The sequence below is a fragment of the Pyrus communis genome, chromosome 9 (genome assembly GCF_963583255.1).
Source record: "Pyrus communis chromosome 9, drPyrComm1.1, whole genome shotgun sequence".
NCBI classification, from domain to species: domain Eukaryota; kingdom Viridiplantae; phylum Streptophyta; class Magnoliopsida; order Rosales; family Rosaceae; genus Pyrus; species Pyrus communis.
The window spans coordinates 4,020,881-4,033,517 of NC_084811.1; the positions used below are offsets into that span (position 1 = coordinate 4,020,881).

The following is a 12,637-nucleotide window of genomic DNA, read 5'->3' on the forward strand; positions in this document are numbered from 1 at the left end:
TTCAGTTTTTTATCGAAGTCTCTAACATTAATATAATAATGTATTTTTATGTAGGTTATCATATTTTTTTTTAAATTAAAAAAAAGAAATTTGTAGTTGTTTATATTAATGAGATTTAAAATAAAACCCATAATTGTTGGAATAAAAAATATTAAATGATAAATTATATTCTCCAATATATTGTATGAATAAATAAATTTGCATTCATCAAAATTAACCAAAAAAATTATTGTACATTTTCCAAAACCACCAAAAAAAAAAAAAAAAAAAAAATTTAAGCTTGATAACATTATTAAATTTCTTCAATTAAACTTGACATGGTACATTCTCAAATCAACAAAATAGAATGTACCTATATAAATTAAAAAAATAGATTAAAAAAATTGAATGGATTTATATAAAAAAAGGGGTACATTTTTATTAAAATGATACATATTACATATAATAAATTTATATATATATTTAAGAATGGGTACATTTAAAATTTAAAAAAATTATATGAATGGGTACATTTTTTTTAATCAAAATATGAACATTTAAGACTTAAAAATTAAAGTCCTTTTATTAATTTTTTTTTTAATGGGTGCAAACTTATTATATTTTTTTTTATTATAGAAATATTTTGAATTGAAAATTAATTAGGAGTTTAATAAGGATGTGAGTATTAAAATGCTAAATCAATTACTAATTTTTATTTTGAAATTATGTAACTGACATATAAATTCATTAACACATTAATACTAGGAACTTTGATCAAAATATAAAAACTAATAAAGTCTCAATTAATGAATATTAATAACTAGGGACCGGATACTAATTTTTCCTTAAAAAAAATGATCGGAGTATTAGTTGTTCTTTGTTGGCAGAGATTCCATCAATGAATCTGCAGCACAGAAAAACCAGCAATCTCTCATTTGTGATAATATAAGTGCATGGCCGTCATGCACAATTAGAATTACCCGATGACGTCATTTATAGGGCATCACTTATGAAAATATTTAATCTCTCTTTCATTTTGTCATACCATCCTTACACGATACCATCAAAATGTGAGAAACTATCACAATCAAGGAACACAAGTCTTTCCAAATAATTCGAGAGCAAGTCTCATATCTTGCCACAATCATTGAAAGATTGGTAATTTCAACTCTCCAAAATGTGAACTGAGAGGGGGAGAGAGACAGGAAAGTTGATTCCTGCACACAAACACAAGACCTTTCTGTAGCAAATATTAAAATATGTTGCAAATTATGAAGAGTAACATGGGGGTAGGATCATTAATGGCAAATAATACACAAATTAAACTCAACTCTCTTTGTCTGGTTTCGAACTTTGGAGCTTATTTTAATCGGAACAGAGACGCAAGTAAAGCAACTAGCAATTAATTAATTAATCAACAAAGCAGAAAAGGGTTTATATATAAAAAAAAGATTTAGAGATAGAGGAGAATAAAAAGATACAAACAAAGGATACATACAAAGAGAAGTCTCGAAGAACTTGGTTGTTCAGGGAAGACGCCAATCTATACCTACTTTGTCAACGTATGGAATTAAGATTAAAACTATCATATCGTGATAGTTTACTTCATAGGAATGGATAGGTTTTGCAGGGTTCTACGTGCGATGCTAATGGCAGTAAATTTTGTGTGTGCTTCATTTCTGATGGCGAAAGGGGAAGAATGTTTTAATCTGTGATTGATTATCCAAAAAAAAAAAAAGAAAAAGAAAAGAGATCTGATTGGTGAAGTGATGGTATTTTTATTTTAAGGAAAAACAATTGAGATTGAGTTTGAGTTCTACAGGTATAGGTAGGGATGGTCATTTTGAACTTGTTTTATTTTGTGTTGTTTTCGTTGATTTATTCAATTTAACGGTAAAAAGTAAAAACAAATATGGAAGAAACTAAAAAAGATGTGTTGAAATCATTTTCGTTTCGCATAATATCAAGCTTTCGCATTTTGACAAATGTCTTGTAAATGGCCACACTGATTTTCCCAATTCCGTTTTCGGTATTGTAAGCATCTCCAACAAATTTCACAAAACTTAATTTCATTTGGTTTAATTTTAATTCAAATGACACAAAAGGTTACTTGTAAGTTGTAACTAGCTATTTTAATTATGATACTCCAGCATTGTTCTCCAGCTTTGATTAACATTGAATATTTATTTATCTTTTAATGAGATTAAATCATTTAAGGGAAAAATAGGAACTAGATTTGACTCATGGCTTGTACTCCTTGGAGAATTTTAGTCAAAGACTTCAGGCTATGTTTGGGTAAGGGATTTGCAATAATGCTCACGCTGTCTTAACACAGCCACCCTTCTCAATAGCCATATATTTTACTGTCTTTTTACAATTCTTTCTTTTGTATTTTGGTGTTAGATAGTATAATTCTATTGATTTCAACTGCTTTACGAAGTTATTTCATTAAGCTCGAGGGATATTAGTCGTAGTATTATGGTGCAGAACCAATTGATCAAACAGTAATGCTCATTTGAGAGCCAGACGGTGGCAAGATTCATTGACAACCTTAACTTCCGCCCGATCGAAATACCAATCTCCAACCGCTTCTGCGATTGTCTGCGATAGTCCACACGAGATAACATTAAACATGATCTTGAAACTCTTTCTCTATATGTATAAATGTTTGTGTGTTAATAGAGATTTTATCACACACGCAAACGGGTTAAAAACTCCTATATTACTTGCAAAAATGACAAGGTTGTTGTAGTATAAACGGTTTTAGCAAGGTCGTTCTTCACAGGGATTATTAAATAATTCAAAACAAACCAAATTTCAATTAATTATTGTAAAGCAGAAAGTTGAGATGATTGGTTTTATACCCTACTTAAATTAAAACGAATTTAATTAATAAAAATAAACTAATATGCAATATTAAAGATGAAGGGGAAACAAAACTGTTTTGGAAAAATCAAATTAAGAAAGCCCTAGGGTTCCACCATCACCTAGCAATCTTATGTATTTTTACCAATTACTTATGATCTACACATGCCACTTTGAAGGTTAGGTTTTCCTAATTTATATTCTACTTGGAACCTCCAACATAGAACATATATCTAACATGCAACCCGTTCGGACTTTCGGATCAAATCTAAACATGAAAGACTCATTATGCTTCATGAAAACCCTTTGAAAAACCATGCAACCCTTAAGACGTGGTGTTCATCTTAAGTGAAATTACAATTATTAATCACAAGAAGCCAGCGTCAATTTCAAGAAACCTTCCGACCAAAACTGCATTAAATTACTTTTGTAAAGATCCTAATGGTGATCATGCATTAAGACAATTAGATAGTTTTAATCACGGTGATCAATAATTCAAAGTATGCATGCAATCAATCACAAGCAATTAAATAAAAATTACATATTCATGCTAAGGTTTAAGGATTCGCCCTAGTAAAAGGAATTAGTTACGCATATTCATAATTAAAATCATTGAAAATATTATTAAAAATAAAAGGAATGAAAACACCTTAAAAGTAGAAAATTTCCAAGAACCCTAGCAAAGTTCTCTATCTCCAAAGTTTCATAAAAGCAAAACATCCCCCAAAACTAGAACCGGCCAAAGCCTTTTAATATCTCCCTAAAGCCAGCGCACAAACCCTAACGATCAAGTATTTTATTCCCACTAAGAAACTAAATAATAATAAAATAAAATAGAAAATAAAGTCCTAATTAAACTAGGAAAAGCTGCACAGAAACTGTTCAGCCACGTTTTAGCCTCAAATCTCCTCCAAATCCGGCCCAAGATAGCTTGTTTTAAAGATAAGAACGTTCTGAACACATCTTCAGAAGGCCACAAACCCATCCGAGCTCATCTTGAGCTCCAAAAACGCAAGTTAACCCCAAAACGTCACTATTGCAGCACTGCGCATTACTCCTTTATTTTATTGTCAGAAAATCATTGCTTAGTAGAAAAATCTGATATTTTGATATGATCAAGCCAAGTGACTCACGAACGTCCTCCAATTGGAATTACTCCAAAATTCATTAATTTGACCATGTTTTGCTCCAGAAGAAGTCGAAAGTCCTATATTAAAAATACAATACAATTCAAAGTATCAAATTTTTTTTAAAATATTAACCAAAGTATACTAAGAATAGGGTAAAATATATAATATGAAATTGACTCGTCATGTGTTTCTGTGTTGGAACATGCTCTCACCTTGTTTCCAACAGCTGGAGAATTACGAGCAAACCATGTGCCTTGCAACGTTAGCAAGTGCGTGAAACACGAATTTATGAACATCCCCTTTTTTTTAGACACCGAGATTTGTTTTACTGCATTCAGAAATTGATTCCTAAACCCTGTTCCAAAAAAGTTAAGATAATGTCATAATATTTTCATGTTAATTTAGTTGCTTTGTTTCTGAAGCAGCTACAAGATTTAACAATTCATCTGATATGTGGGATTTCACCTTGCAGAATTTCCATCTGTGATGCAGAACAACTTGAAAGGTTTAATCTGCAAGTCTTCCATTCGCCACGGGGATCTGCTGATGGTGGAGCTAAACTGTATGGGATCTGATTTTAAGTGGGAAAATACAGCTTAATGCATTCTTTCATTTAACTCCATTTAGTAATTGTGAAATTAGACATTAAAAATAATGAACAATTACCTGCCATGAATCATATGCTGCATTGAGTATAAATAGCGGGGTTGTAACGTTCGCAATGAAGTTTTCGGGGAAGAAGCACTGTAAAGCAAGAAGTAGTGCACAACTTAGTTTATGCGATCACTATTTTTAGATCAATTACTGCAAGAGAAAAAAAAAAATTGATTTACCGAAGTAGGATCAAGGTGACTAGTACAGAATCGCGGCAGATTTACTTGCACACCCTGCAAGCCTACAACACCACTATAGTGATCTGCACACCCTGCAAGCCTACAACACCACTATAGTGATCCCCGAGTGCACGTCCACCGGAAACATCAACCCTAAAATTTCAAACAGGATATCTTCAATAAATTTTGAAGTATTAATAATTATCTAGGAACATTGACAGGTAAAGGAAGAAAAAAAAACCTAGCTAGGAACATGCCTGCATATTAATAATGCTGCTAAGAGAAAGGGCATAACGGAGAGTAGTACTCACGCGTCGAGAAAAAATCCACCATCACTCAGGCACTTCACTCTTGTAGCTGTGGGAAATAAGCTCCGAAACTCATCACAGTGCAAGATGGATCACAGACCGCCGGCAGAGACGCCAGAAAGAAGAGCCTAATGTATGATGAAGGAAGATGTTGCAAGAAGTATCATAACATGGGAACAAGAAATGATCTACGATCAAGAAGAAATTTTATACCTCATTTGCATCGCGCATGCCCTTGGACATCAAATCTTCCATTGCAGACAACAATATTCGCTGTCCTCTAAATTGCAGTTTTCTTTCCTACAAGCAGAATCGTTATATTTTAGCTTCACATTTACGTATATAAACATATACGTAACGTACCTTCCTATACAAGTAAGTCAATTTTGATTCCGGTAGCTGGATGTGAGATCCTAAGTTTTTATCTTTATTGCTCACCTTTTGTCTTGCAACAGAACTATAATCACTACCACTATATTCTGAAGAAATGTAAATGGCAAGAATCGAATACCCACCTGATTTTCGCTGTCCCCAAGAAAAGAAGCGCCATCACAATAGCGAAGCAATACTCTATTCCAGTTGAAAAAATCTGCAATCCCATTCCTAAGCATGATAAGGATCAAGACAGAAAAAAGGAGATGCAAGCATCGATTAAACAACTGAGTATTATGTTTGAGGAGAAAACCTGGATTCTTTTCTTCTGCGTTGCTTAGTATTCCCGTAAATGCTATCTCTGTTTCCATGCGTGTTGATGATCCATACGCTGAATACTTACGGTTAGTGCAACTTCTGATGTCGTTACACCACGCTCCTCCCTGCCACAAAAAAAACTTGAGATGCTTGCTTGGTGATCAATCAACTAAAAGGACTATGCAGTAAAAAGAGAGAGAGAGAGAGAGAGAGAATATAACTAAAGGGAAAGATGTACGTGTTATCTGATCATTTCAGTCACAACATGCTCTGAAGTGTAAGTTTCTTCTCACAAACCTGAAGGTGAATGAGCCAACTATTCGCCCCCGATCCATATCCACGATGCAAATGATAAGCAGGTACTGTTCCAGCCAAGCAGCTCCTTCGATGATGGTTAGCCCTACCATCAGTATGCCATTTGCAGCCTTGGAGGTTCCTCCATAGGTCTTCAACAAAGGTGGTACCGCCTCATTGGGACTTTTCTCCGCACACCCATTGGCCCAAATTATGAAAACGAGTACTGTCACAATGCCTACACACAAGAACTTCACCATGGCTCTCCTCTGCCTCAATCTCTCCGCCACTCAAACCTTCGTAATCATAGCTATAAAAACGAAGCTCAAATCCTAAACCGGAAAGGATTAGAATGTACGTTAATCCTTGATTGAATCTTACACATCTTTTAATAGGAATCAGTTTTTTTTTTCACTCAGCACCAGACGCCCCAACAACAAAATTATACCAAATCAGAGTTTTTTCAAATTGTTACTCCATTCTACTTGTCATAACATGGAAACAAACTTCAAAACAGGAAATGAATTGTTGTGGGAGTAAATCAACTAAAGCTACCCATAAATGGGAAAAGTAAGATGCAATGGCTGCATGGATTGATTTCTTAAATCTAACAAAAGCTTGGAGTTTTCGGAACGAACAATTCAAGGCCTTTCCAATCCACACAACTACGGGTTTTAGTAGTTTATAAGGGACACAGTGTTTGCCAAGTCATGTATGTAACAATCACACTGATTTTGATAAACAAGGCAATCAAATTCCTATCAATCTTCAGATGTTTTTCAGGGTTAATTTTCTCTATGGCGGGATCCCGCTGAATTGTAGCTGGATTGGTATCAACATGGACAACATATCGTCAACGATATGCATAGTAATACAGTAGTTGCACAGATGTTATCGACATGGATCCCGTTTAATTAGGAAGAGACACTTAACTGGGATAATGGAGATTTGATTGTGCCTACTTTACTGGGGTACGTCTCTAGATGTTGCGAGAGCGGATCCTGCTAGAGCTACAGATGAACGGATTCTGCTCAAGAATTGGCCCAATTTTCTCTATACATTTGGTATATAAAATACATACATACATACATACATATATATATATATTATGATTATGTCAAAATACAAATTACTCCCGAAACATGTACATGAATTAGATGACAAAGGCCATGTATACGCATCCAACAATAAATATCATCATACTTCCAAGTACACTGCTTGAATTTGTGTCTGGAGGGTAGAGGGAAATCAGGTCCAGAGTCCAGACCATGACCAGAGATTGACTGTGTTGGAGACAAGGACCCAATTCATCGTCCAGACAAGGAATCCGGCATCACCAAACTACTCACCATTGTCACCATGGAAGAAGGAGAACATTCTTCAATCATCTGCAGGCATATTCTTTAATCGTCTGCAGGCACTCGTTGTACAATGCGTTGGCATTCTCATTAGCCATATGTTTTACCGTTTTCTCCAATTCTTTCATTTGTTTTTTGTTCTTTGTAGAATTCTATTGACTCCAATTATTACAAAGTTATTTCATTAACCAGAAGGGCTAGCATTATGGTACCTACAACTCAATACAATGACCATGTAAATAATCGATCAAACAATGCTCACTCGAGAGCCAGATGGCGGCAGGTTTCATCAACAACCTTAACCTCTGCTCTATCAAAATACCAATCTCCGACAGCTTCTGCAATTGTCTGCAATAATCCGTCACATTATTAACTTTAGATATCTTCAAACTCTTATCCCTTCATATAATGCATGTGTTTCTGATTCTGTTTTTGTGTGTTGGTAGTTAAAACAGGCTCACCTTGTTTCCAACAGCTGGAGAATCATGAGCAGACCATGCACTTTGCCCCGTTTGACAGTGCGCGAAACACGAATTTATGAACATCCCAGTTTGATTAGACACCGAGAATTGTTTTACTGCATTCAGCATTTGATTCCTGAATCCTGTTCCATTCCAGAAAAATAATGTCACAATAGTTACACAGTTTGTTTCTGAAATTCTGATGCTTCTGCAAGATTTAGGAGTCGAAAAAATTCCTCGTTTGTGGGATTTCACCTTGCAGAATTTGCATCTGTGATGCCGAACAACTTGCAAGGTTTACTCTGCAACTGTTCCACTCGCCTCGGGGATCTGCTGATGGTGGAGCTAAACTGTTATAGATCTGATTTCAAGTGGGAAAATACAATGCAATGAATTTTTTTCAGTAAAAGTCCTTTCAGTAACTCTCAATTAAGACATTAAAATGAATAGTGAACAATTACCTGCCATGAGTCATATGCTGCATTGAGTATAAAGAGCGGGGTTGTAATGTTCGCGATTAAGTTCTCTGGAAAGAAGCACTGCCAAGCAAGAAGTAGTGTACAACTTATTATGCTATCACCTATTTTCAAATTGAAAAGTGCAAGAGTAAAAAAAATTGATTACCGAAGTAGGGTCAAGGTGACTAGTACAGAATCGCGGCAGATTTTCTTGCACCCCCTGCAAGCTTACAACACCACTATAATAATCCCTGAGTGTGCATCCACCAGATATATCAACCCTACAATTCCATACAGAATCACCAATAAAATTTCAAGTGTTGATAATTAGATAGGAATATTGACAAAGGGAAAGGACGTTACGGATATAGTACTCACGCGTCGAGAAAAAATCCAGCATCACTCAGGCACTTCACTTTTGTAGTTGTGGGAAACAAGCTCCGAAACTCATCACAGTGCAAAATGGATGACAGACCGCCGGCAGAGCAACCAGAAAGAAGAGCCTAATGTACGATGGATTAATATTCTTTGAGAAGTGGCTTAACACGGGAACAGGATTATATCTTTAGCATGAATAAATGTTGCACCTGATTCGCGTTGCGCATTCCCTTTGACATCAAATCGTCCATTGCAGATAACCATATACGCTGTCCTCTAAATTGCAGTTGTGCTTCCTAACAGAAGAATCACTATATTTTAGCTTCTGATTTGCACTTACGGATAGAAATACATGACGTACCTTCTGATACAAGGAAGTCAATTTTTTATTCCAAAAGCTGCAGCACTACTACTAATCACTATCATAATTTTGTGGAAAAAAGGTAAATGGCAAGAACATTCCACCAACCTGATTTTCACTGTCCCCAGAAAATGAAGCGCCATCACAATAGCGAAGTTCTACTCTATTCCAGTTGAAAAACTCTGCAGTCCCTTACATGATAATGGTTAAGAAGGCTGAACCAAAAAACAGAAAAAGAAAAAAGCAGATGAAGGTATCTGCCTTAAACAATGGAGCATTAAGTATGAGGAGAAAACCGGGATTTTCTTCAGATTTATTGCTTAGTATTCCAGAAAATGCTCTCCTTTTCCATGTGTGCTGATGAACCATATGCTGAAAATTTGCGGTTAGAACAACTTTTGGTGTCATTACACCATGCTCCTCCCTGCATCAAAAAGGACTTGAGAGGGTAGCTTGGCAATCAATCAAGTAAAAGGAATCAAGCAGTCCATAAGACAATAACTAAATGAAAACATGAACTTTTTGATTTTCCTCAAACTATCTCACCAACCTGAAGGTGAATGAGCCAACTGTTCACCCCCGATCCATATCCACGATGCAAATGATAAGCAGGTACTGTTCCATCCAGGCAGACTGCAAAGTAGGTGAATTAAAACAAATAAAGGAATAATTAAGAACTGTAAATTTTGGAGTACGTCAATGTATGTCATACCTGCTCCTTTGGCAGCAGCTCCTTCGACGAGTGTTATCTCTACCATGAGTATGTCATTTGCAGACTTGGAGCTCCCATAGGTCTCCAACAAAGAAGGCACCGTCGCATCAAGACTCTTCTCTTCCACAAACCCATCAACCCAAGTTCTGAAAACAAGTGCTGTTCCAATGCCAACCCAAAAGAAGTTCACCATGGCTCTGCTCTCCTTCAATCAATCCGCCACCCAAGTCCTCGAAAACTTAGCTACCAAAACGAAACTCGAATCCTAATGAAACGGATAGGATTCAAATGTATGTACGTTACTCCTTAGTTAAATCTGATACATATTTTCCTAGGAATCATTTTTTCACAGCTCCAGACGTGCATGAACATTAGTTTACCAAAATGAGATTTTTTTAAATTCTTACTCCATTCTACCCAACTTATCATATCATAAAAAGGAAATAGATTGAAAAAAGAGGAAGTAAATTCTTGTGGGAATAACTCAACTAAATATATGACTTCATATTTTCCTAAATTTAACAGAAGTATGGAGTGTTTGATTTCGAAAGGAAAAATCTAATTCCATTCTCCAGCACCATGGTAAACCATCAGACTCCTGGACTGGAGACTTCGATCTTCTTCTTTTTATTGCTGCAAAAAACAACACTGTTAGGGGATGTGAATAATGCTTCAAAGCAAAGATTACTTCCAAAAAACGTCCCCTCTTTCTTTGGCCTCAAAGTTTACGCAACTTACTCCGCAAGTCCAATATATAGATCAGTGCTTCCCAAGTCAGTAGGCAGTCTTTTTGGTGAACACAAAAACCATCTGAACAATCAAATTATTTTGAAAAGTATCAATCAAAAGTTCAACAATGAAGATTGTTTGTAATTTGATTGTGGATGGAAATCCGACATCGGGAATTTGACAAAACAATTTACAACTTAATATTACATACATGGTTCTATTCCTAATTACACTGATACGTACCTTTTAGAATAAAATCTTATTCCTACTGGGCTAGCAGTTAAGTTGGGGACAACATATATCAGTGTTGGACGATTGACCTTATCTCTGAAACTTTGACAATTAGTAAACTCTGATGCCAAAATCACTACAAGAAAAAGCGGCAACAACCACGGTTTGCCTGGTCAGTAAAGTCTCTGAATTGTATATCCTCGGTCTTCATCCTTAGTGGCAATCTAAGAGCGCTCTGAGACATCTTTATGAAATGCTTTTCTTCCATGGGAATTTGACATTTCAATTTTAGCTTTCTGAAACTGGCAAGAAAATCCTCTGCAGCTTTGCACCCTTGTAGTTTAAGGCGTGTCACAATTTGATTTAAAAATTTGCAAAAACTGTTACACCATTTTTTCTCTCCGGCGGTCAAACTATCAAGTTTATTAATTCATGTTTTTTTTAATAGGGCACTCATTGAGCCTATTTTTTTTGTTTACATGGGCGCCAAATCGATACCACCTAGTCCATTTTTTATATATAAAGACGAGAGTTTCATTCCTTGCATGAGCACGAGAGTTGTGTTCCTAATATAAGCATGAGAGTTTCATTTCTAACATGAATGCGAGAATTGCGTTCCTAACATAAACACGAGAATTTCATTCCTAACATAAGTAGGAGAGTCTCGTTCTTCGAACCAAACAAAACCTATGATTTACTTGTCCTATAATTAAATACAATTTATTCTACATGATGTTATATTAAATATATTGTGAAAAAAGTGGTGAAAGGGGGGGGAGTGCGTTTGTAACATAAACACGAGAATTTCATTCCTAACATAAGTAGGAGAGTCTCGTTCTTCGAACCAAACAAAACCTATCATTTACTTGTCCTATAAATACAGTTTATTCTACATGATGTTTTATTAAATGTGTTGTGGAAAAAGTATTGGGAGGGGGGGGGGGACTCTTAGTTAACCTACGCAATGAAGCTAATTTTAACTTGTTCAATTGTAGAGAGGTCACATTAATAATGGTGGCTAGCTAGTAGCAGTCATCACAAAAATAGTAACAAATTATGTGCAATAATTAGTAACAATTTAATCATATAATTAAGTAGAAAGATGACTCCAATTATTGCCAACCTGTGTTGTTCTGTTTTGTTTTTCTTTCTGTCATTTGCAGGTCTTTATTTAACCTTAAAAACAAAGTATAAATCCCAAGCTAAGTACGGCCCAATTAATTAAAAAAAAGAATAGTAGTGACTTGAAGTAGGGAAAGTGACAAGAAGTAAGGTGAAGGAACAAGACAATTTGAAAACCCACTCGCTCAATTGCAAAGAATAAGAATCTCGACGGTGGGAATGTAGAGTTGAATTAATTAAAAAGAAATATAATATAATTAAATAAATAACCCAATGTAACTGTGTGACAGTTATAAAAAAAGTTGCAGGTACGTTGAAAAGTTTGAACAATAAAAATGTTATACATTGGATATTGCCATTTGTAGCATATTTATTGACGATCTCTCTAGACCATACCTATATAAGTGAGATTTACATGAATTATGGATCATTATTAATATATGTATTTAAAATAATTATCATCTCGACGGTTAGATGGTGATTTAAGGCATGTTTGAATTTGATTTAAAATTTTGCAAAAATTGTTACACTATGTAAGCAAAAAAAGAGCCAATTGAGTGCTAGGTTTGAAAAATATATGTATACCTAGCAACAGACTAGCCGGACGGACCAACGGTTAAAAAATATGTAATAAGATTTCTTTTTGGCAATTTTTAAACGACATGGATTAATATGTTTTTTTTCTTTTATGCAAGCGATATGTTTGAAGGAGACTCAAACATGGAACC

At 35.1% G+C, this 12,637-nt stretch overlaps 2 pseudogenes; both read right to left on the minus strand.

Annotated features, from left to right (window-relative positions):
• Window positions 1–2,490: 2,490 nt before the first annotated feature.
• On the minus strand, window positions 2,491–6,359 carry LOC137746227 (pectin acetylesterase 12-like; annotated as a pseudogene).
• An 878-nt stretch (window positions 6,360–7,237) lies between these two features.
• On the minus strand, window positions 7,238–10,020 carry LOC137746092 (pectin acetylesterase 12-like; annotated as a pseudogene).
• Between the last annotated feature and the right edge of the window lie 2,617 nt (window positions 10,021–12,637).